This window comes from Acipenser ruthenus, chromosome 7 (genome assembly GCF_902713425.1).
Source record: "Acipenser ruthenus chromosome 7, fAciRut3.2 maternal haplotype, whole genome shotgun sequence".
NCBI lineage: Eukaryota > Metazoa > Chordata > Actinopteri > Acipenseriformes > Acipenseridae > Acipenser > Acipenser ruthenus.
Window position 1 is genome coordinate 6331982 of NC_081195.1, and position 23582 is coordinate 6355563.

The 23582-nt window shown below is 37.5% G+C and overlaps 1 protein-coding gene across 2 annotated transcripts in view; it reads left to right on the top strand.

Annotated features, from left to right (window-relative positions):
- Nucleotides 1-553: 553 nt before the first annotated feature.
- LOC117415855 (C-terminal-binding protein 2-like) overlaps nt 554-23582 on the top strand; it is a 90083-nt gene continuing 67054 nt past the window's right edge. Inside the window, exons 1-2 of one of the 2 annotated variants that reach the window (XM_034026736.3) lie at nt 554-705; nt 806-915. The gene's annotated coding sequence lies outside the window, so the exon portion shown is untranslated. Of the gene's footprint in view, nt 916-23582 lie in introns of both variants that reach the window. The other variant, XM_034026735.3, reaches the window with a different exon arrangement.

The window sequence follows — 23582 nt, forward strand, 5'->3', positions numbered from 1 at the left end:
AAAAAAAAGAAAAAAGACAATTTAAAGTCAATACGCCAATATCAATGCTAATGCTGCTTTCTTATGATGATTACTGTATTGAAATTCAAAAGTATATGCTACTTACAATAATAATAATGATGATGTTTTGTTTTTCTTTCTGTTGTCACTATTTTGCAGTATTGCTATATGCCAATAATTTAAAACGTTAGCGATTTAACTGACACCTAAATACCTTTCACTGATGTCATTGCTTCCCCAACCAGTTAACACGAAGCAAAGCGTATCCGTCTGACATAAAGCGATAAGTTTTTCTCTGACAAAGAAAAAGTAAAGCAACCAACACGTGTTATTTTTTTTTTTTTTTTTAAGTCAGTTTAAAGTCAGTTTTTGTTCTTTGCATTTGAGCAGCGAGGTCATCTCGTATCTACAGCAAATTAGCAATCCCAGGAGACTGCTATCTGTTCCAAAATTGAGGGAATATCTGATGGGGGCGAGGCTGGCTCATGTGGGTTTGTGTCATTGGTTTGTACGAAGAGACCCCGCCTTGTAAAAAAACACACACACGCATTCAGACCCTACCTCTCAAACCTCTCTCCATATCAGAAAGGAAAACAAGAGGCTTTTCTTAAACCAAATACCATTACTGTAGATAATTGAGGGCATATATCACTCAGAAATTAACATCGTCTCTTTTTTCTGGACATTCTCCAAGAGAGGAGAAAGGTCTCTCGATTTGTAACTGCATCGGAAATTGCTTTCTAGTCTGCACAGTTAGAGCTTGGAGGATTAAGTTTTTTTTTGGTTTTTTTTTGTCATTTTTAAGGTGGATCAGTTGTCCTGAAGAGAGGATCGATAGGAAACGAAAAGAGGATGATTATGTTCCTGAGTGCATATCGTCATTGACTGTGCTTGCAATGTACATCTAATATTGAGGTAGGAGTCAGATTTTTGCAAAAGTGTTATAATATTTTCCTTCGTAAGATGTACACCTTAGTTGTACTAGTGTGTCTGTCCAGCACAATGTCCATGTGTTTTCGTTTCACTGCGCCACCCGAGAAAAGGGACGCGCTTGTGTTGTATTCTGAGGACATCTTTCTTTGCTTTGGTCACATAACCCCCTCAGTCCAACCTCAAAAAATACATTTTTTTTCTTTTTGCGCTGATTAAACTAATTTAATCTAATGAAGTGTTTCAATTAACAAAATATTGTCATCATATTATGTAATGCACGTAGAATAGAAACCACACTGAACATAGTTCACGGAACCAGGGTCGGCACGGGACAGCGAGAGGGTTTTTTTTTCTCTCTCTCTCTCTCCAGAGCTGGTATATCCCGCTAGTATAAAATGGGATGATACCTCCCTTGCATTATTTGAATTTTAGAGGAAGACCGTTATTAAGCGGGCTAGCTGTGAAGCTTTGCTCTTTTCTTAGTTGTAGTAACTGAAGGGAGAGGAGGGCGTGAGGAGGGAAGAGAGTGGAACTAAGTCTTTTGTTTTGCTGGGTTCTGTATGGTTTGCTTAGTGCTGAATGTGATGGACATTACTCACACAGTTCAGCGAGGTTACTCTCGGTTTAGACCTTAAAAACTCGTGCGGGCGCAAAGAAAAACTGACTTATTTATTTGACTGCACGGTCTCAGCTATGCTGTTAGTATACAGATGGCGAAAACGTCCCAACATTTCTTTGCGCAGCTAGGGCCACATTCTAATTTGTGTTACTACTGTGTTACTATTATTATTTATTTCTTAGCAGACGCCCTTATCCAGGGCGACTTACAATTGTTACAAGATATCACATTATTTTTACATACAATTACCCATTTATACAGTTGGGTTTTTACTGGAGCAATCTAGGTAAAGTACCTTGCTCAGGGGTACAGCAGCAGTGTCCCCCACTGGGGATTGAACCCACGACCCTCCGGTCAAGAGTTCAGAGCCCTAACCACTACTCCACACTGCTGCCCACTGTGTGCTGAATTATTTTGAAACATTATTTACCGCCTTTGTAATTGTAGTAATACTTTTTTATTTTATTTTAAAGTTTTGCAATAGCAACCATGTACATTTATTTATTTACATGTTTATTTACTGTTAGTTTTGACTAATTACACTTTTTTTATTATTATTATTTATTTATTTATTTTTTTTTTTATTTTTTTATTTTTTTAATTGAGATGTTTGTAATACACCTTTGCCTGTCATTATTATTGGTTTGTTTTTGAGTCGAGACAGTTATACAATTTGGAATTGTTTCGTCTACGCCGAGGGCGAATTACATGCGCGTTTCACCGGTAAAACAATGTTGTTAATAAAAAGGTTCACATACATAGTAGCATTGGTACGCAATGCCTTTAGATCGTTCTGCATGTGTGCATCTTTTGTCAGGCAGTTTTATTACGTTGTATAAAAAGACAAATGACAGTTTCTGGTTTTTTTGTGGCTATTTTTTTTATATAAGCTACTCAACACTGGTGAGTTTTGGCGGCATTCGGAGCATTTTTTTTGTGACATGATTAATGCAGTTGGAAAGTGTGTTTTTCAGGAAGTGTTTGTCATCACAAGCGTTTCACACTTTCACTTTTTTAACAGTGGAAATTCAACAAACTTGACAGTGACGTCACAGTGCTTTTTAGTTTTAATGGTTTTGCAAGAAGCGAATGTTAAACTACTAATTGTTCTCAAGGTGTTTTCTGCTGCAGTTTTTCATTTTTGTATTATTATTGCTGTGACGTAGCTTTACTAAAATTACAAAAATGATCAGGCCCCCCATGCATTTTACAAGAAGTACCATGGTGGGTGTGATCTACTAACTGACTGTAGGGGCACCAGTAGTGACTTCAGATGTGTTCTCTGGTATATGAGATAGAGCACACATTAAAATGATTAGCGCCGCCCCCAAAAAACAAACAAACAAACAAACAAAACAAGACAAAACCTTTTTAACATGAAATTCCAGTTGATTTGCAAAACACATGTAAAAATTCACCTTGCCATTCGATTCAACAAGAATGTATACATTTTGGGCACAGTCTCTTTCCATTAAGTGCAAAAGCATTTTCTATTCAGAAGACTTGTGATTTTATATATATATATATATATATATATATATATATATATATATATATATGTTGATGAGAAAAAAATACACATAAAATTGATGTACACAAAAAGTTTAAATGATTAAAAAACATTTATTTCACAGTTTAAAGTTTAATCATTAAACTTTTTGTGTACATCAACTTTATGGCCATCGACACGTTTTCATAAAGTAATAACTTGAGGTTTACTTGTGCCTTTTTGTAGCTGAACAAGCAATCTAAAACTGAAATTTAACTTTAAACGCTTCAAATAAAACAAATGTGGAAATGGTGTGTAAAGTGAAGGGGGAAAAAAACTCACCGTTTTGGGTCTCGTTTATTACATTCCACATAACACAAAGCCACAACAAATGATATATAATATATACAGTCTATATAAAAATCACTACACAACATTTCCAGGAAATTGGGTACTGTTTAAACGAGGCATTTCAGTCCCATGAGATTCACTAAGCGGCATAACGCATTCTTGTCCCAGATGGCTTTCCATAGAGTTCACTAAGGGTGCGTACGCATAATCTGGTTTGTTTACTTTTCGCTGTCTAAAACCTTGAAGTAGAGACTCAAGAGCTGCTGTGTTGATTCTGTGTTTATATATATATATATATATATATATATATATATATATATATATATATACACATACATATATATATATATACACATACATATATATGTATATATATATACTGTATGTATATATATATATATATATATATATATACTGTATATATGTGTGTGTGTATATATATATATATATATATACACATACATATATATATATATATACACATACATATATATGTATATATATATACTGTATATATATATATATATATATATATATATATATATATATACTGTATATATGTGTGTGTGTGTATATATATATATATATATATATATATATATATATATATATATATTACTATATATAGTAATTTAAAGTTCTTGTTCTGTCTAAAAAAAAGCTATTTCAGTGACTGTTTCAAAAAAGAAAAAAAAAATATCGCAGGCTCTGTGTGTCTGTTTTGATGGTGTGAAAAAAATGCCTGCTGTTTTGAGTCAAGTAAGATATAAATCTTTGTGAGATGTGTAGGGGAAAAATAGCTTCTTTCCTTTGTGGCTTTAGCATTCTATTTTTTTCTATAACCAGGTACTTATAAATAAAGTATTATTTTGTCCACCAAGGCCCAAGCTTCATGTTCTGAATAATGCTCTACACTGCAGTTCATTTTAGCACCTTTGATTCATCACAGACTTATGATAAATCTAAACCAACAGTTCAATATTGATCATATTCTTCAATTGCAGGTGCATTCTGCTAGCAGTAAAGTGTGCCTGCTGGGACTATATTTCTGATTTCTAGTATATTCTACATCTAATGAAAGGTGAATCTGCTTTTGTAATAATCTGTCTGGGATGCAAATGCATATTAACTGCTCTGAGCATGTTAGACAAGATAAGAGGTGATGGATTTTAAAGGCCATCATAAGGAAACAGTTGACAGGAGCTGAAGAAAAGAGACTAGCTCAATAATGTGTGCCAGACTTCATTGATATTAATGCAGGGGTCCATTTAAATATAGCCTATTAATTGGTCTCGGTGGACTAAATGGTGTCATTAGGTGTTCTTCAAATGTTTTTTTTTTTTCTTTTTTCTTAGTTGTACTACAGGACAGCCCAACTGGGATTCAACATAGTATTTCTAGATTGGATTTGGCAATTTATCCAGATTTGGAATTGTCCAAAGAATAGAAACACTTATATTTTAAAGGATTAGAGCAGGAACATGATTTTTTTTTTTTTTTGTAGAATATTACATTATTTATAAGCCCAAAAAGTGCTTGTTGTAAGGTTGCCAAGGTTATGGCAATAGTTTTGATTGGCTACTTCAACATTCCAATAAAACAAAATAAGCATATAATGGCAGTTGGAACAATATGTCCTAAATGTTGTGGGACCACCCCTTTTCAAAGGAACGCCCTCCACCTCCACTTCTAAACAACGAGATAAATAGTCCATTGGCCAGACAGGGTAGGTGGTACCAAAAAGTGGTACCAAATGGTCTTCATACCAGTGATCAAGTATTTTGAGCGTTGAGCTTGAAGAGTGGTATATAGTTAATAATGATTTGATGCGTATTGCATAAGATAGTCGGATTTAAGTATGAATTGTCAACCCCACACAGCCACCAAAAACTTCTGATATTGTTCGATAGTGCTTCTGTTTGGAAGCAAATTACTACAAAAGCTACATTTGGAATCTACAGATAATAAGCTTTTAGAAAAGTATTGTTTCATTTGGTATCAATCGGCCAAAATTTGGGTCCTGGCTCAGGACTAAAAATGGCTAAATGAAAAAACTGCTGAACGGTGATTCTGTGACCTAACGGAAAATGAATTACAAAACATACTACAAAAAGAAAGAACAAAACTTGTGGTATGAACTTCAAAAACATTTTCTGTTATTTTTTCATGTTATTTAGTTATTTACTTATGATATCAGCTATACTTAAACAAAATCATGTAAAGCCATAAATATTTGTGACTAAAATGGCGAATCACACCCATAAAACCTATTTTGCTCCCAAAATGTTGGCACCCTGTTGCACTGGTAATAGTATATTACTTCATTATATGTACAGCACTAAGATATTCGTGCCAAAAATATTTAGGTTTTTTTTCATACGCAAAAAAAAAACATAATAAAAGGAAAATATTTATGGCTTCACAGTATTTAAAGTAACATTTACTATCCAACCTTGTCTCTCTTATTATTTTGACGGATTCCTATATTAAATATACTGCAGACTCCACTAATAGTGGAAAATGAAATGCCCCTCGGGTAGACTATTGTTACCTCCCCTTCAGGCATTATAGCCCCGTGTCGGTAGCACTAGTCATCCCTCGGGTCAATAATTTTCCACTATAGCCCTCCTCTCCAGTCCATATTTACTATATATAGTTTTATGATTCATCATTAGGTTACTATAAATCTTGCAAATCCTAAGTAAAAATCATAATTTTTCATTGTGACCTCCAGGTGACCTTAGAATCCTATTCAGTATCAAGACATTAGAATCCTGCACAGTTGCCACCCCACACCTCATATTTCTTGTCATTCAATGATAGCTATATTTACTATTCTGGGATTTCTTTTTTTGTTTTTATTCAATCCAACGCAGATACATAGCAAGACATAATTGCAGTTCTAGATGTCTTTTTCTAGGAGCAGAGCAGATAGCATGTAATCAGGTAGAAGAAAGGAAGCCTAATCCCTCTGTGTGATGTGTACAAAGGGATAATACAGGCTCTTGTAAGGGTGAGAGAGCAGCTACAACATAATAAAGGTGTTTTGAAGGTGGGGGTGGGGGGTATTTCCTTGTAGAAACTGCAGTACGGATCAATGGATCAGCATTCATCGTAGCCTAAGCCTTAAGAGTATTTGTATCTGTGTGAACGTGTGTGTACATTAATCTTCATGCATAATTGTTTGGCACCAGAGGTTGAGATTCTGATGTTTGAAACCTAGGCATGCTATATTATCAGTGCTGCTTCATGCTTGTACATGCGGCGGGGGTTCTGTGCTGTTGGATTTGCTATTCTCTGCAGAGATCATGTATGCCTAAAGTACTGGCCAGCATTCACACTCAGTATCATGAGCAATTTCCATTTGATTTGAAAGCAAATGAAAAGATATGGGAAAATACTGTAGACAGTGTGTTGTGTGTTATGTTTCCTCGTGATATGCGATTTAGGCTTTCTGTATTTTACATTAATTGTACATTCACAGATTTCTTGATTGGTGGGGGGCATCATTTGGAGCATGCTTTATCTTAGCTCCAATTGTAAAGCTACTTGTGCCTACTGTATAGGGCACTGTAATCAGTCCCAAGCCTGTTTATAGAAATGAAGAGACCACCTGAAAGCAGTGTCACACTATGTTTCTCTCCACCCTTGTGTATCTCACAGTGTCTCCCATCGTTCTGCTCCTGTCTGCTTTCGGCACATTGATTTTCTTTTACAGTGGGCTCCTGCTGTGAACCACTGTATTTGAAAGCTAACGCTTACAACAAGAATAGCGATCAACTGTTTCAGAGATTACGCTTAAAACTGAATGCTAAAGACATTATTACAGTACGTGTGGCGTTTTGCATACAGTTATAAGAGAAATTATTATACACATAAAAAAGACTTAAAAGACCAATTGTTAAACCATCGGTGTGTTCTGAAAATACGTTCTAAAAGGTGCTAATTGGCTTCCTGAAGTTTTCATAGCAGATGTTGTAATAAAAAATAAAATGTTGGCTGTGACAAAAAAGGCTTTTGTTTGAGAAGCCAGGAAGGTTTCTTTGTTTGGAGGTTAAGAGGCAGAGGTGAAGTGTTCAGTTAAATTCCAGTGAGATTCCAAGGGGGTCAGGGAGAGGTTTCCATTCTTTTTGGTACACACCCATTCTCTTGGGTTTAATAAACTTCTATTGAATAACCCTGGCTGGTGTCTTGCGCAGTATTTATAAAGTACCTCACACTGTAGTAGCAGCTTTGATAGTGGGGTTTGGAATTGTGTTTAGTGTAATCAAAACTATATGTGAATGTAAAATTTGATATACATACAAAAGTAAAATATAAAGTATTGTGCTTACTGATAGGTGCCTTTTTATAAATTCATACTGTAGACCAGCCTGAAGCATACCCCTTTAAAACACTGATAAGCCTTTGCGTCAAACCCTTTTTAGATCAGATAACTACTCCTTGCCTTATATACTGCACAATCAATGAGCTGGTTTTGTGACAGCTTAATTATCCTAGTACTGTGGTTGCTGCTAATGAAGGGGAGTTCTCTGATAGATTCTCCGAAGAACTACAGTAGTGTCTTCCACCCCGCAAAGTCAGGGTTGAGTCAAGGAAGCGTCTGTTGTAGACTAGTATACAGTACAGCTGTGGGCTGGAGGGGGAGGGCACTCGGGTGATATACTAGTTCTGCGGCAGGATTCATATAACCGTTGCGTTCTTCTCAGGGAAACAAAATACCCCATTGATCTCATTACTTAGGACACCACATCAAAAGGTTAATGGCTTACTGTACTTGGCTTCTGTTCATACGCTATTTAACAAGTCATTGAATTAGAGGAGCCTTCCTCCTTCCTTGTTTAAGAGGCACTGTCTTCATCAAGATATCTGGCTTGGAAAATGTTTTCAAAGGATGAGTGAACGCCTGAAATACCAATAAGCAAGTAGCAGGAGAAATGCTTCAGTTGAAATGCTTACCACACTTTGGTTCTGCAAATTACCTAAACCCCTCTATAGACATTCTGAAACCAATTCCCCAGAGAGGCAGCATTTGGGATTTTCTTTTCACAGAAGTAACCCATATCATATATTTTTTAAACGGCATTTTGCATGCACAAACTGCTGGAGTATATCGTTGTAGTTGGACAACTGCACTGTAACTGCAAGTTAAATGTTGGTCACAGTAAAATATTGTATCGATTTAGTTTACAGCAGTGGTTCTTAAACCATGCGTCCCGACCCAAAGTGGGTCGCGAGCACCTTTCTGATGGGTCGTGGCGTGGGAACATAAATGCAGCTGCATTCTCCACCTTTCTCCGTTCTTCCACTCTGTCAGCTATTTCCCCAGTCTGCACCAACCCGAGGACGTCTTCCTAGAGCTACTGCCGTTATACAGTGATCCAAGAGTTTGTGAAAGCAGCTGTTTATTAAGATGAAAGGTAAGCGTACGGATAGTTTTTTGGATTAGTAAAAGCGGTTGGGAATGCAGAGGAGCGGCCGCAGTGTGTGTGTTTGTGGCGAGGTTTTATCAAATGAAAGCCTTGAGCCCAACACACTGAAGCAAAGCATTCGCAACATTTTTAAAAAAATCGAGCGGCCAACTTCGGCAAGCAGTGTTTTGACCGTGGAAAATATTTGATTTATAAGAATATCATATTTAACTGAATAATATGACAATCTTTTGCATTGCAATACACAATTATTGACGAAGATCGTGTTGACTGATGTTTCATGCTGTTGTGGTGCCTTGTGTTTTCACACTGAACCTGCAGCTCATAAATCAATGGAAATCACAGACATGCTCAGGTCGCAACCAGAAAAAAGAAAATATTATTATTATTATTATTATTATTATTATTATTATTATTATTATTATTATTATTATTATTATTATCCGAGATTAATTTATTTCAGAGTTTTGCAAAATACAATGAATACATAGATAGTCAAATAGCTACCCCGGTGCAGCAAGTAAATATCACCCCTGAATGTGACTTATATATACACTGCTGTGCAAAAGTCTTAGACATGTTGCATTTTTCTACTATGATGTATTATGAGCATCAACAATTTACTCAAAGCCTCCACTAGTGTTTTCTACTATTATAACAACCTTGACTTGCATAAAGAAGGAAAAACATTGAGTGAAATAGCTTGCATCACTTGATTTTAAAATGTATGGTATCCAAAGCATAATCAACAAGTACAGAGAAACATCATCTGTAATTGACAAACCCAGGACTGGAAGACCCAAAAAGCTGTCTAACAAGGATGAGCAATACTTGAAGATAATAGCCTTAAGGAATAGAAAGAAGACAAGCGTTGAATTGACAACAGAACTGGCAGAAGGGACAGGTGTCATTGTCCTTCCATCAACAGTCCAAAGCACCTTTGGCCGTTGTTATATAGCCCAATTTCAGTGTTCTTGTGCATATTTTAGCCTTTTAGTCTTGTTCCCCTTTCTTAACAAAGGTATTCTTACTGCAACACATCCTTTAAGTCCTGATTTCAAGAGTGACCTTCATACGGTTGAAGTTCTGGATTTCCCATCTGCAGCAGGAAAACTTTTCATGTTTGGCTAAAAAAGCTATAAATACTATTTAGCAGTTTGGAACCACCTACCTGTGTGAGTCTGGATTCTCAACATTGTCATACTTGAAGAACAAGTATAGGAACCGACTGAGGCCAGGGGTGCTGGGGGTGTGGCAGCACCCCTGGGTTTGCATGGCTTCCATCATATGCAGGGGTTACAGTTTTGTTCAATGGCTTTCAGCACCCCCACTTTAAAAATTGTTCCAATGCCACTGACTGAGGCCAGAGCATGATCTTAGAGTTGCCTTATCAAAGACTGAGCCAAGAATTGACATGCTGGTAGCACATTTCCAAGAACCTCACTGCTCCCATTAAAAGCCTCATAAAATTGTTTTTCACTCCCTGGGATTTGAAATTTTATTTTTTTCAGTAGTATATTTTAATTTTTATTTGCATTGTCAAATATGAGATGGGTCTCAAGAAGGCAGCGAGGCATAGTTTTGTGTCCTTTTGGTAAAAATGTTTAAGAACCTGTGGTTTACAGCACAGTTAAACTGCATCGGACTTAGCTTCTCTGCTGCTATTCATGGTTTATATATACATGCCCATCTGATTGACCTTAGTGGTAGTTGCCTTTGGATTAAAAGGCTCTGTGTTTGACTTTTGACAGTTAACTCAGCCTCTTCAATGCAATTTTCACTTGGCTTGCAAATTAAACACCTTGTGAACCAGAGCTTGCAGTCTCCCCTTGCAGTGTCTCTTCTGCTGGAGCAGATATGGATACGCTGCTATCAGCTCAAAATACATTGAAACTCAGCGGGCAGTTAAGAACACAAGTGTATGTGCTTATTTTCTCCAGTGTGTGTGTGTGTGTGTGTGTGTGTGTGTGTGTGTGTGTGTGTGTGTGTGTGTGTGTGTGTGTGTGGAGGAGCTCACACTGCAAAAAAAAAAAAGGGGGATTTAAACTTTTGCTGGGGTCACCTTTAACAAAGAAAGAGCTAGCATGTTTTCATATTAGTCCCACCGCACGTGTATTATCCTTCTGAAACATTTGTGTGAAATCCTGTGAAGTCAAGACAAATGAAAATCAAGTAAAACCTCCTCTCGCTCTTCCCATGGAGAATGGACAGATGGCCTCCTTCATTGCAATACATGTAAATGTTGGGGTGAAAAAAATCATTTGAATAACTGAGCCATTTTTTTTTTATTATTATTTGTTTATTTAGCAGACACCTTTATCCAAGGCGACTTACGGAGACTAGGGTGTGTAAACGATGTATCAGCTGCAGTCACTTACAACAATGTCTCACCTGAAAGACGGAGTACAAGAAGGTTAAGTGACTTACTCAGGGTCACACAGTGAGTCAGTGACTGAGCTGGGATTTGAACCGGGGACCTGCTGGTTACAAGACCTTTTCTTTAACCACCGGACAACACAGCTTCCCATTTTAAGTCAATAGCTAGGTTTTTCATGCACCCGGGAACTGCACACTTGAGCACACTGCCTTATCGAAGTAATTCAGGGAAAGGGATTTTTAAAAATTATAATTTTTTTTTTTTTTAAGGATTATGCCCAACAATCCATAAAAGACAGCTCATTCTCCACATAAAGAAGATGGATTGAGCAGCATTGTTGTTAAGTTGTTAAGCATTGGACATTACCAGGTTTGAGTGTTTACTTTGTGATGTCATATTATTATTATTATTTATTTCTTAGCAGACACCCTTATCCAGGGCGACTTACAATTGTTACAAGTTATCACATTATACATTATTTCACATTATACAGATATCACATTATTTTTACATACAATTCTCCATTTATACAGTTGGGTTTTTACTGGAGCAATCTAGGTAAAGTACCTTGCTCAAGGGTACAACAGCAGTGTCCCCCACTGGGGATTGAACCCACGACCCTCCGGTCAAGAGTCCAGAGCCCTGACCACTACTCCACACTGCTGCCCTAACTTCATCCAGAAGAGACATTTTTTATGATTATTACACATGGCACTTTGTAAGTCACAGTGTGACCATTATCACTGGGACAGTTTGAGATAGAGATTTTATTTTAATTTTTTCTCTCATTTAAATGTACTCCAGGTTCTTTTTGAAGAGTTTCAGGTTCAAGTAACAGAATGTATAGCAATGTTATACATAAAAAAAAGTGAACTGTCAGTCCATGAACAGTCAGCATGATAAGGCTTGATGGGGGGCACAGAGACACAGGAATGACATGATTTATTTTGTGTGGCTTATACAGAGGTACACAGCTTTTCATTAGTGACACACTAAGTCACCAGGCTCTTTTCTAGTAAGTCACGCAGCTCCTTAAAGCAATCAGGGCTTATGTCCTAAAATTGATTGACAAATCAATGCTAACCCCCTCATGTAAAAGCTCTGACACTGTTGTTCAGTTTCACTGTAAAGCGGTTGCCCATGGCTATTCTGACAAACAAGGCAGATAGAATTTCACCACAGAGTAAACATTAAGCAGCACATAAAGAAAATAAATGAAGATTACACTAAAAGCCCCAGAGGTGAAATCAAATAGCAGCAAAGTAATTGTGAGGGATGTTTATGGATTCCACTGTATTAAAGGGAGGTGCTCCCTGTAGCAGTTAATGAACACCCACCTGGTGAAATTGATGTACTGTAGATTTAGCTCTGACTAAATGGCAGGTCATTTCATATAAATCTGCCCTGACTTGTTCTCCTGCAGGAGAAGAAAATAAAATGTCTCTGAAGTTTGGTTGCAGTGATTTAATGCTACATAATGTTTGTTTGTTTTTACAAATCATGCATTCATAATCATGTATTTATTTAATTGAAGGTGCCCTGTGTCCAATATATTTGACATTTGGAAAATAGGCATTCAATAAGTATGGGAAACACAGCTAGAACAGTAAAGGGTTCCATCTGCCATTGTGATCATTGTGATCAAACCGGTTTGAATTGAGACTGTCAGCCCCAGTTAAGATTGTGGTAAATCAGTGTCTCAGCTTGCTCCGATGGTGGAAGTTACTGGTCCAGGTTTAGTTTTACAGGCTGGTTTCATGGTGTAGATGGAAATGTATAAACACAGTCTGAAAATAATGTCTTTGAAACTTCATTAGCTCTGGTGAACATAACCTAGCACAGGGCACATGTTCACTAAAGGGGACACAATCTATCATACAAAGCAGGACCTTCACTTGTGAAGCATATTGTTTGGAATCGTGATCTTAATTTGTCTTTGCATCCCTTAGGTCCACATGTATCATATCATCTCTTGTGAGAGGCTGCATATTTACATACAGTTAGCATGGTGACTGAACTATCCCTCTTCCTCTTGTGAAGAATCTTTCCTGTTGCCTGAGCTCTACCTGCTCTTTAAAGAAACAGAGAACATGGTCTCCCTTTGCTTTGAATCCAGCACCTTTCAGGTGCACTGAATTATTCTGAAAAGAACCCCCCCCCCCAAAGAAAAAGAAAAAAAAGAAAAAACACTGAGATGCTAGTGTTTCATAAAGCTGCAGACAGTCTACCATCTGCAAACTCCAGGGTGCTTGAGTGCCACATGGTCTCTGCTGGGATAAACTATTAGCATTGTTATTAAATAGCGGCTGCCACACTGGTGAGCATATTACATCTGAATGTAAGGAAAACAAGTGTGGCCTTCCATGTATTGCTGCCATTGTGCACACAGTGGGGGGGAGGAGGGATTAGATAGCAATATACAAAGTCTCTTTTAAAAGAAAAAGAAATAGATTATTTTGTTTAGTGCATCCCCAGCAAGGTCTGTGCAAGACAAGGTTGTTAAGAGAACCGGCTTAGTAAAAGAGCAATTGATATTGAGCTGCGATCAATTTTTCTGAAGCTGTCTGGTTTTTAGCTCAAGAATGATAACCTTTTAACAGAAAGCAACGCTTAATATGAAATGCAACTTGTATGGTAAACACTGAATCGTAGGAGTTTTTTTTTTTTTTTTTTTTAATTAAAAGCACATACTGTTCTAAAATAATAATTTGTGTCAAAACTAGCCTGTTGTGACCTAACATATTTGTAAATTCTACAGTATTGCTAACTGGTTTAATTTCTTTACACTGCATTACAGTAGGTACAGTATTATATTCCATTTAATCACTGGGTGGCAGTAGTAAAGATGGATATACACATTTTGGAAAATGGCCTCAGCAGCACAGGTAGGGCTGCGGATTTTCCGCGATCGCAGAATTAGGCATTGGAAACGTAATTGCGCATTCTGAGAACGGAATTATGCAGTGTTGTCTTTTCACCTCACAACTCCATTATTTATTTATTTATTTATTTATTTATTTATTTATTTATTTGCGCTACATCATGTGACTTCACTCAAGTGTCTCTGCTGAAACTCAACATGGGGCTAAAACATTTTCTGATAATCTGTATGAGGATGGCATGATACTGTTCTGCAAATGTTGCTGTCATTCGAGTGATCATGTACGAGTCGATACCATTGGTACCGTATTGAAAGTCTTAAACCCGTAGAGAACAGGAAAGATAAAAGATGGCAACAAATGCAAAGCACTGCATTCTTCTGTGCTGAAATAGTAAGGTTGGTTCATACTTAAGACTCTGACATCATCTGTGGTTGGAGTTGAGGGTCTGCGACCCTGTGCGACAGGTCAGAATTACATCAGCCACACTCTTGCGCTGTGCGTCTTTTGTAAAGTCTTTTCCAATGCGTCTGACCTGAAATCGCATAGGGTCAGATAATGTTGAAAACACTGAGCATTTGCTGCATGGTCAGAGAGATGCACAGCCTTGGTCTAAGTAAGGTACTGCGCTCAAGGCGGGGCTTTCCGAAGTAAGTAAGCTAAAAGCTAAGTTTATTTCTTTCCACTCTACATGTCAATCAACACACCTTTTTTTTTATCAAAGTGTTTTTTATATTTTATTCTGGGTATTGTAATGCCAGTAAAACAATAAACGTAATTTGCGGAGCACTGTACATAGGATTACTTTCACATGACATTGCTGGACTGTTACTAAACTGTTTAAGATTTTTTTTATTGTTATTGTAATGCCAGCAATAAGCTAACAGGTCTTTCAAAACACCTTTATTTGTAGACTGAACTACAGTGTCAGTGGAAGACTGTAAATAGATTATATCTCACAACAGTGGTGGGCATTTGTTTTCTGATCTGTTGTAATATAATTACATTTTCCTGCGCATTTTTAGCCAGCAGTGAGCCAAGTGATGTCTATACGCTCCCCTACGCTCCCCTGCCTCCCGAGCCCGCTCCTTCTCCACCCTTGCTCCGCAGTGGTGGAACGACCTTCCTACAGATGTCAGGACTGCCCAGTCCCTGACCACATTCCGGCGCCTCCTTAAGACTCACCTCTTCAAACAGCACCTGTAGAACTCCTCTGTTGTATCCTGGGACACTATCACCCTTCATTTAAATATGCTTTATTTTGCTCTTATCTGCCCCCTATTTTACTGCATTTAATCCTGTACCTCAGAATATTGTAATCTGCCAAGTGTTTAATCTGTAGTATTTTGTACTTAATCATATCCTGATGTAACTATCACTATTTAATCATATCCTGATGTAACTTTCACTATTATCTGCTGTATTATTGAATTGTGGTTTGTCACACTTGAGAATTATTGTATTTCTTGTTCTTATTGTATGACTTATATTGTAACACTTGAATGTATTTGTATTTGCTTGCGATTGTAAGTCGCCCTGGATAAGGGCGTCTGCTAAGAAATAAATAATAATAAATAATAATAATAATAATAAACATTATGAGAGGTTTGAAGTGTCTTCAGGTGCTTTACTTACTATTACAGCAGCAAGAGTCTGATTGAAAATCTTGGATTTTAATAAAATAAAAAAAAAGAAAAGAAAAAAAAAGAATTGCAGTAATATTTATTTTATCTATCAACATTGTATTTATGTTTAAATGTCATGAATAAATTGATAAAAAAAAAGTGGGTAAAAATGGAATTGGTCATTATTGAAAAATGGAATTTGCTATTCCCCAGAATGGACAATCAGGAGCCCTGCACATGGCTGTACATTCATACAATGTGATCAATTTACATAAGTACGTATTCTGTATGTTCAAGGATACACGAAACAGGCATTGCTCGCAGATGTCGATCTGTCACTGGATAGTTCACGTGAATTAGAAGGTCATTCTAGCAAGGAATGAATCCCAAAGAAGCTATTGTAGTCTAGTTTTACAATATTGTATACAATGAATGACGCTGGGTCTTTTTGTGAAGTGTATGGATTTTTTTTTTCTATGTACATTTCCCTACGTCTTGTTCTGAAACCATTAACAGTTGATCTCAATTGCACATGTACTTCCACAATGCTTTGGAAATCAATTATAAAAAGAACCTTGTGGTTGACCTACAGTAAGTGTGCTACAGTGTGACAGAATACAGTAATAGGGTAGTGGAATCAATATGGGAGCAATCCCCTTTGATAAATGATACTGAATTTGTATTGTTATTTAATTTGTTCATTTGTGTTTTTAAATCAAATGCCGATAAGAATTTTATTTTAATTTTGGAGAATTAAATATTATACTGATCTTATCTTGCTCCTGTCAGATCTCATCCACACTGGACAAGACATACCGTGTAGCCAGCCCTGCGTGAACATCCTGTCCGTCCATGTTCTTGGGACCCCTCCACTTCATCCATTAAGATGCACATATTCAATTTCTCCCACAGAATTGCCCTGTATGATGGGAATTTAGATTCATTTTATGATAGTGCCCTTAACCATACAGTTGCACAACTAGATAGCTAAAGAGTCTTATTTAACCTCATTGAATTTTTATAAGTGGCCTATTTTTACAGTGCTCCATCCACGTGTCATTTGAGCTGAATAAAAGCCTAGTATAGTTCTAATGTCATGAATTGGCCAGCGAGCCAATCTTGAGAGGGCCACCATGCTTACTGTTGGTCCGGGTGTCTTTCCTTTGAAGCCCTGGGGAAGAATGAAATGGGAATTTCCTGCAGAAGATAAGTGTCCAAACTTTCTGTTCATAATGAAGGGTTAGTGTTAGGGAAGCAAATGGCAGGACGGAATCCAGTGGCAAGAGAAACAGTCTTCACTAAACAAGAAAAGAATAAGGGGGTCTGAGGTGATGCTGTGAGACAAATGGTTATGCTAATGTATTTAAAAGTCTTGGGTAACACATCTTTATGTTTTAATATGATTACGTGTTTATTTCAGCTAGTACCAAATGCCGCGGCAACAGCACATACACACACTAAGTCTTTTTGGAACAGAGTTAAGGTCACTACATTGGCTTCCTGTGAAGCAGCGCATTGATTTCAAAACCCGGCTCCTCACTTATAGGCTGTTTGCTATTGGTGTAATTTATGCTATTTCTTCCTTATAAACTGGCTCGTACTTTGAGATATGATAATGATGGTCTCTTGTTAATTTCAAGAACTCCAGGAAAGACCTATGGTACGAGGGCTTCTAGTTTTCAAGCTCCCTGCATTAGGAACTCACTTTTAAATTGTATCCAGAATGCTGGGTCTGAGCTTAAAACATATTCCTTTGATTTGGCCTTTCACTAGCGATCACTTTCGAGCTCCTTTGGCTTGCTGCTTGTTTTTGTAATGCACCTGAGATGTTTGCATATGAAGGAAATTGGTATGGTTTGGTTCATGTTTATTTCATATGAAATTGGTATGGTTTGGTTCATGTTTATTTCATATGAAATTGATATGGTTTGGTTCATGTTTATTTCATATGAATTTGATATTTAAAGTGTTTTTTTATTTATTTATTTTTTTAAAGAACATTATTCTCTCCACTGGATATTTCCAGTGATATTTCTCATTTTCAAGGAAGATCCCAGGGGGACAGACAGCAAGCACGTACTGTACACACACTTCATTAACTATTTATCACACCTGCAAATGATGTGGTTTCGAAAAAAATGTGTTTGATAGTTTTTTTTTTTTTTACATTTGAATGAAAGGCATGTGTAATGATTGCTTCATATTGTAAAAGCTGTTAAGGAACGTAGATAAACAGTTCCCTATTAAATGTCCTTATCATTTCTTATTGTAAGTCGCCCTGGATAAGGGCGTCAGCTAAGAACTCGTGTTTTCAATATTCCATTGATGTGATTCGTGTCTGGAGGTAGAGGAGGGTGGGTTTATTGCAGAATACACCTGTTCTGTACTGAGGATATACCACTGTTACCTGAATACTGGTGATTACTGCTATTATTTAATTGTTTGTTTCCTGGGCTAGCTACTGTAATTGGTTAATGGCTGAAGTACAGTAACCTGTTTACAGTATATAAGGTCAATGTCAAATGCTGGGCTGTTTGTTTTATTTCAAGTAACTAGACTTCAGTACAATACAGCGGGGAACAACATTTAGCAAAGCTTAAGAATACCCACAATACATTATTGTACAGTGTGCTGCAAAAATGCTGACTTTTCAGACCAGAACTGGGGCTGTGTCTTCAGTATTTAAAATGTGCACATAGGCTGTGCCAAGTGTAGGCTGATCTCACCAAGTTACAGTGTTCAACAAGCGAGACAATGCTTGCCTTGTAAAGATGTCCTCTAACCAACAGGGTTAATAAGTCATGTTACACTGTATGGATACAATAGTGTCACTGGCTGTTAATGTCATCAGGGACCCTGCATGGGGGGAAATACAAAAAACTGTTGCTGTTGGGCCCAGGCAAGAACAAAAATACAGTGTGCAAGGCAAAGGTTTACTACAGTATTGCTGCATTCCCACAATGGGAGAGGCTCATGTGCGAGATTTAGGCCAGTGAACCAGGGTTTATATCCTTGTAGGAAGAGGGAAATTGAGTGTCTAGATTTATCTTCATATAAAGTACACATTTTTCCTGTTAAAAACGCTTCATAGAATTATAATATTGCCTCATCGAAATGTCAGTGCCAAATCATGCTTCATTTTGGAGTCAGTACTGATGGTTAGCAAGCCTCCAGGGCTTCCTGGTGCTTCTGTTAAAATCTCAATAACTGGTCTGAATTAAATATATATACAGACGTGCTCAAATTTGTTGGTACCCCTCCACAAAAAACGAAGAATGCACAATTTTCTCTGAAATAACTTGAAACTGACAAAAGTAATTGGCATCCACCATTGTTTATTCCATATTTAATAGAAATCAGACTTTGCTTTTGATTTTTTATTCAACATAATATTGTAAATAATAAAACAAATGAAAATGGCATGGACAAAAATGATGGGACCACTAACCTAATATTTTGTTGCACAACCTTTAGAGGCAATCACTGCAATCAAATGTTTTCTGTAGCCCTCAATGAGACTTCTGCACCTGTTAACAGGTAGTTTGGTCCACTCTTCCTGAGCAAACTGCTCCAGCTGTTTCAGGTCTGATGGCTGCCTTCTCCAGACTGCAAGTTTCAGCTCTTTCCATAGATGTTCGATAGGATTCAGATCAGGACTCATAGAAGGCCACTTCAGAATAGTCCAATGTTTTGTTCTTAACCATTCTTGGGTGCTTTTAGCTGTGTGTTTTGGGTCATTATCCTGTTGGAGGACCCATGACCTGCGACTGAGACAGAGCTTTCTGACACTGGGCAGTACGTTTCGCTCCAGAATGCCTTGATAGTCTTGAGATTTCATTGTGCCCTGCACAGATTCAAGGCACCCTGTGCCAGGCGCAGCAAAGCAGCCCCAAAACATAACCGAGCCTCCTCCATGTTTCACTGTAGGTATGGTGTTCTTTTCTTTGAAAGCTTCATTTTTTCGTCTGTGAACATAGAGCTGATGTGACTTGCCAAAAAGCTCCAGTTTGTGACTCATCTGTCCAAAGGACATTCTCCCAGAAGGATTGTGGCTTGTCAATATGAATTTTAGCAAATTCCAGTCTGGCTTTTTTATGTTTTTCTTTCAAAAGTGGAGTCCTCCTGGGTCTTCTTCCATGGAGCCCACTTTTGCTCAAAAAGCGACGGATGGTGCGATCAGAAACTGACGTACCTTCACCTTGGAGTTCAGCTTGTATCTCTTTGGCAGTTGTCCTTGGTTCTTTTTCTACCATTTGCACTATCCTTCTGTTCAATCTGGGGTTGATTTTCCTCTTGCGGCTGCGCCCAGGGAGGTTGGCTACAGTTCCATGGACCTTAAACTTCTTAATAATATTTGCAACTGTTGTCACAGGAACATCAAGCTGCTTGGAGATGGTCTTGTAGCCTTTACCTTTACCATGCTTGTCTATTATTTTCTTTCTGATCTCCTCAGACAACTCTCTCCTTTGCTTTCTCTGGTCCATGTTCAGTGTGGTGCACACAATGATACTGAACAGCACAGTGACTACTTTTCTCCAATGACTGATTACAAGATTGGAGACATGTGTGATACTAATTAAAGAAACTAATTAGTTTGAAATATCACTATAATCCAATTATTTATTATCTTTTCTAAGGGGTACCAACAAATGTTTCCAGGCCATTTTAGAATATCTTTGTAGAATAAGCAATAATTCATCTCTTTTCACAGCTTCTTTGCTTTATTCTATGGCATACCAAAGGCATGCAAGTATACATGATAAAATAGCTTTTAATTTCATCACTTTTCAGGAGGAATGAAGCATTATTTCAACGAGCTGTAAGGGTACCAACAAATTTGAGCACGTCTGTGTGTATATATATATATATATATATATATATATATATATATATATATATATATATATATATATATATATATAATCTCCTGCCTTCATTTATCGTTTACGTTGGGATATGAAGACTCAGCAGTGTGTGCCGACAGGCTCCAGTGGCTGAGCCTCAAGGTCAACAGGGGTCATTCGAGATGAGGGATATGTGCCCTGAGTGTGTTTAGATTTCCTGTTCATGAGCGAGTGCACAACCCAACCACCACCTTTTCATACTGCGCCTGAGGCCGGGAGCTCACATTTATCGAGCATTGAGAATTCGTAAAAACTGACTAATCAATTGTGTGGTCAAGTTAAAATGCCCAAGCATTAATGGACAACTGCAGTCATTAATCAGACATTAACAGTTGTCAGCGTTTATGGTAATAGTTCAGTAGTTTGGCCAGCACAATGGCCTTCTGGGTGGAGAGATACAATCCTGGGACCCTATCAGAAGCCTGGCAACAGTAGGATATCAATTCGTTGATGGCAGAGTGCCACCTTGTGACTTTGTACATCTGGGATATCATCAGCTGGGCATTTGAGCTTTTTAATCTGCTAGGTCGTAGACCAATAGTTCTCTACCGGGTAGAAATAGAATTATTCATTTTTTGAATTCTTAATTCTTAATCCCTGAAGGGGGAGAAGGGTTGGATTCCCTTCAAACAGACAAAGCTGTAGAGAGGAGGAAGCACGCCCCCTGATATTTAGTAAAACACACTCGGGGTGCCTTTCGATTTGCATAGAGATTATAGGTGTTAGTATCCCGGTGGATTCTAATCAATAGCTTTGTTTCCGTATGAGTGTGTGTGTGTGTGAATGTGCTGTAAGGAGTTATAGTATGCAGGGTGGCACAACTTGCTACTGCATACAGTACACATTACAGTTACAGCACAGACAAAAATAGTATTTCATTCCAAACATGCTTTAGCGCCATTGGCTTGTAAAATGTCAATACAGTTTCCTTCATGAATCAATTAACAAGCAAATGCAGAGGAATGAATATACTAGTTACAGAGGTATAGGATGAAGCTCATTCTTCTGTGTCATGCTTGTTTTTATTTTCGTCTTTTATTGCTTTTATCTGTGAAAGGAGACGTCTCTGTGTTTCAAATGCCAGCTGTCTCAGCTATTGATTTTGTCAGTAGGGGAAGGCAGGGGTGCTGGCTTTTTCCTGATTCTTCATTTCTCAGCTTGGTCATTTTCAAAACACAATTCGAAAGGGATTATGTGGTTCAGTCAATACGGAACTAATAAATAAAAACCTTAATTCTCAAACTCATTTGTCAAATGCTTTTCAAGAACTGCTTTTATACAGTAAATGTTATGAAACGAGCAAGTCTCAGTTTTTGTAATTATAATGTATTATAATAATGAGGCTGCAACTGCACACAAACTTAGTGTGACCTTTAAGAGCAACTTGGTATGGGTGTGAAATATGAGTTTCCTGTCATGCATTCTTTCTCATGTTTAGATTCACTTTGTATAATTCAGAAGTTTAAATAAGCCCGGTTGAGCTCTGATCTTCTGTACATCTCACACACCAGAGTGTAACCATTAACCTGCCCCCCTTCCACACTCTGCCCCCTAGTGGAGGTTTGAATGAAATGATCTTTGGTGTTGCCAAGAGAATACATTGGTTACATAACTGTAATGGTATCTGTAAGGGTGCACGGTACATATTAAATCCTGTCATGGTTATTATCGCTAGTAGACATGCAAAAATGAACATTGCATGAATGTTGTACGTAGAAGAGGCAAGCTTTTTTTGTAAAATCACATAACTTATTGGCTTTTTTTTTTTTTACTTGATTTTATTGTAGACTATTTTCTACTACCTGTCTACTTAATGTAAAACATTAACTGTCTAAATGGCAGTGTAGCCATATAATCCAATGACAAGCACAATCGCTTGCTAATTATGGTAACAAACAGGAACAAATATCTGTATAGTCTTTTATGATCCTCTGTGCAGATCAACATGTGATATAAACTATGGAGGATCCCAAAAACTCCCAGATTGCCAGAATTCAGGATTTGTTGTTTTTGGCTGAACTTGAGTTGAAATCTCGCTTTAAAAAAAAAAAAAAAATCATTTTCTTAAGTCCACTGTCAGCTTATTTCTGATTGTCTTTTATGTGAACAAATTCTGCTGCTGTAAGAGGACGTTTTTTTATGAGCAAGCACGCCTCTGTTGTTGTGACCTACCTACTTGTTTTTATGGATTTGTTTGATCACAGGAGCTCAGAAGCCAGTCAGTAATCAGGCTAAAAGAGAAGTGTGTACTCCTAAAATAAATGAAAGGCTTTGAAAGCTCCCAAACAAAGCTTAGCTCCTCCGCCTCCTGGAAAGGTTTTAAACTGTAGCGAATTTAAAATAATGAAGATGTGAGAAACATGCCTAAGTTAACACCTGAAACAACGCAAAGAATGAACATTGTCTAATGATTTGGACTGGGTTCCTAATATTGATCCATGCAAATGCACAAACCACCTTCGTTCTGAGTGAGACATTGATGCAGTAGGTCTGCAGTATGAAACACCCAGATTATTGTGATGGCTACTGTACAGAGCCTTCTGTTGACTGCATAGTGATTTCTGTCAATACTTCCTCCACAACTTGTGTCGATCTCAACGTTCTACTGTGCTTGTTTATTTGTGAACTGGAGATGAAGGTTAGTAGATATCTGTGCCAAAGCCCTTCCACTCTGTTACAGCAACGTACTGCATTACTGTAGTTCACATGAGATTGCAATGTGGAAATCCAAATCACTTGCCTTCACACTGTTCTAGTTAGCACAGAATGGTATTGGTGTACACCGTGAAGCTATCTGCCTTGAACCACATATGTGTATTTATATTTCGGCGAGATAGCACAAACACAATTTTCCATTTACACACAGATATAAAGGCAGCCCGGCTGAAGAGCATCTTGCTCTGTTGGCAATTAATTTTCTCAGCTTCAGTGTGCCATCCCGTGGGTTATCATTGTTTCTCTTAAGCAATCTGC